Source organism: Argentina anserina, unplaced genomic scaffold, assembly GCF_933775445.1.
Source record: "Argentina anserina unplaced genomic scaffold, drPotAnse1.1, whole genome shotgun sequence".
Taxonomy (NCBI): domain Eukaryota; kingdom Viridiplantae; phylum Streptophyta; class Magnoliopsida; order Rosales; family Rosaceae; genus Argentina; species Argentina anserina.
This window is the reverse complement of record NW_026089527.1, coordinates 249,433-252,714: the sequence shown is the minus strand read 5'-3', so window position 1 is coordinate 252,714 and position 3,282 is coordinate 249,433.

Sequence of the window (3,282 nt, the reverse complement as noted above, 5' to 3'; positions counted from 1 at the left end):
TACATCGTTTGCGTATCTTTACTATTCCAATTGTGTATCTTTTCATTTCTCGTTTGAGTAACTTTCTGTAAGGTTTTCGGATGCGAGTTTCTATTGAATTTGAGAGTTTTGCAAGTGTGGGAGTGTGTTTCTTTCAAACTGAGTATCTTTACATCGTTTGCGTATCTTTACTATTCCAATTTTGTATCTTTACATCGTTTGCGTATCTTTACTATTCCAATTGTGTATCTTTTCATTTCTCGTTTGAGTATCTTTCTATAAGGCTTCTGATGCGAGTTTCTATTGTATTTGAGAGTTTTGCAAGTGTGGGAGTGTGTTTCTTTCAAACTGAGTATCTTTACATCGTTTGCGTATCTTTACTATTCCAATTGTGTATCTTTACATCGTTTGCGTATCTTTACTATTCCAATTGTGTATCTTTTCATTTCTCGTTTGAGTATCTTTCTATAAGGCTTCTGATGCGAGTTTCTATTGTATTTGAGAGTTTTGCAAGTGTGCGAGTGTGTTTCTTTCAAACTGAGTATCTTTACATCGTTTGCGTATCTTTACTATTCCAATTGTGTATCTTTACATCGTTTGCGTATCTTTACTATTCCAATTGTGTATCTTTTCATTTCTCGTTTGAGTATCTTTCTGTAAGGCTTCTGATGCGAGTTTCTATTGTATTTGAGAGTTTTGCAAGTGTGGGAGTGTGTTTCTTTCAAACTGAGTATATTTACATCGTTTGCGTATCTTTACTATTCCAATTGTGTATCTTTACATCGCTTGCGTATCTTTACTATTCCAATTGTGTATCTTTACATCGTTTGCGTATCTTTACTATTCCAATTGTGTATCTTTTCATTTCTCGTTTGAGTATCTTTCTGTAAGGTTTTCGGATGCGAGTTTCTATTGAATTTGAGAGTTTTGCAAGTGTGGGAGTGTGTTTCTTTCAAACTGAGTATCTTTACATCGTTTGCGTATCTTTACTATTCCAATTGTGTATCTTTACATCGTTTGCGTATCTTTACTATTCCAATTGTGTATCTTTTCATTTCTCGTTTGAGTATCTTTCTATAAGGCTTCTGATGCGAGTTTCTATTGTATTTGAGAGTTTTGCAAGTGTGGGAGTGTGTTTCTTTCAAACTGAGTATCTTTACATCGTTTGCGTATCTTTACTATTCAAATTGTGTATCTTTACATCGTTTGCGTATCTTTACTATTCCAATTGTGTATCTTTACATCGTTTGCGTATCTTTACTATTCCAATTGTGTATCTTTTCATTTCTCGTTTGAGTATCTTTCTATAAGGCTTCTGATGCGAGTTTCTATTGAATTTGAGAGTTTTGCAAGTCTGGGAGTGTGTTTCTTTCAAACTGAGTATCTTTAAATCGTTTGCGTATCTTTACTATTGCAATTGTGTATCTTTACATCGTTTGCGTATCTTTACTATTCCAATTGTGTATCTTTACATCGTTTGCGTATCTTTACTATTCCAATTGTGTATATTTTCATTTCTCGTTTGAGTATCTTTCTGTAAGGCTTCTGATGCGAGTTTCTATTGTATTTGAGAGTTTTCCAAGTGTGGGAGTGTGTTTCTTTCAAACTGAGTATCTTTACATCGTTTGCGTATCTTTACTATTCCAATTGTCTATCTTTACATCGTTTGCGTATCTTTACTATTCCAATTGTGTATCTTTTCATTTTTCGTTTGAGTATCTTTCTGTAAGGCTTCTGAAGCGAGTTTCTATTGTATTTGAGAGTTTTCCAAGTGTGGGAGTGTGTTTCTTTCAAACTGAGTATCTTTACATCGTTTACGTATCTTTACTATTCCAATTGTGTATCTTTACATCGTTTGCGTATCTTTACTATTCCAATTGTGTATCTTTTCATTTCACGTTTGAGTATCTTTCTGTAAGGCTTCTGATGCGAGTTTCTATTGTATTTGAGAGTTTTCCAAGTGTGGGAGTGTGTTTTTTTCAAACTGAGTATCTTTACATCGTTTGCGTATCTTTACTATTGCAATTGTGTATCTTTACATCGTTTGCATATCTTTACTATTCCAATTGTGTATCTTTACATCGTTTGCGTATCTTTACTATTCCAATTGTGTATCTTTACATCGTTTGCGTATCTTTACTATTCCAATTGTGTATCTTTACATCGTTTGCGTATCTTTACATCGTTTGCGTATCTTTACTATTCCAATTGTGTATCTTTTCATTTCTCGTTTGAGTATCTTTCTGTAAGGTTTTCGGATGCGAGTTTCTATTGAATTTGAGAGTTTTGCAAGTGTGGGAGTGTGTTTCTTTCAAACTGAGTATCTTTACATCGTTTGCGTATCTTTACTATTCCAATTGTGTATCTTTACATCGTTTGCGTATCTTTACTATTCCAATTGTGTATCTTTTCATTTCTCGTTTGAGTATCTTTCTATAAGGCTTCTGATGCGAGTTTCTATTGTATTTGAGAGTTTTGCAAGTGTGGGAGTGTGTTTCTTTCAAACTGAGTATCTTTACATCGTTTGCGTATCTTTACTATTCCAATTGTGTATCTTTACATCGTTTGCGTATCTTTACTATTCCAATTGTGTATCTTTTCATTTCTCGTTTGAGTATCTTTCTATAAGGCTTCTGATGCGAGTTTCTATTGAATTTGAGAGTTTTGCAAGTGTGGGAGTGTGTTTCTTTCAAACTGAGTATCTTTAAATCGTTTGCGTATCTTTACTATTGCAATTGTGTATCTTTACATCGTTTGCGTATCTTTACTATTCCAATTGTGTATCTTTTCATTTCTCGTTTGAGTATCTTTCTGTAAGGCTTCTGATGCGAGTTTCTATTGTATTTGAGAGTTTTGCAAGTGTGGGAGTGTGTTTCTTTCAAACTGAGTATCTTTACATCGTTTGCGTATCTTTACTATTCCAATTGTCTATCTTTACATCGTTTGAGTATCTTTACTATTCCAATTGTGTATCTTTTCATTTCTCGTTTGAGTATCTTTCTGTAAGGCTTCTGATGCGAGTTTCTATTGTATTTGAGAGTTTTCCAAGTGTGGGAGTGTGTTTCTTTCAAACTGAGTATCTTTACATCGTTTGCGTATCTTTACTATTCCAATTGTATATCTTTACATCGTTTGCGTATCTTTACTATTCCAATTGTGTATCTTTTCATTTCTCGTTTGAGTATCTTTCTGTAAGGCTTCTGATGCGAGTTTCTATTGTATTTGAGAGTTTTGCAAGTGTGGGAGTGTGTTTCTTTCAAACTGAGTATATTTACATCGTTTGCGTATCTTTACTATTCCAAT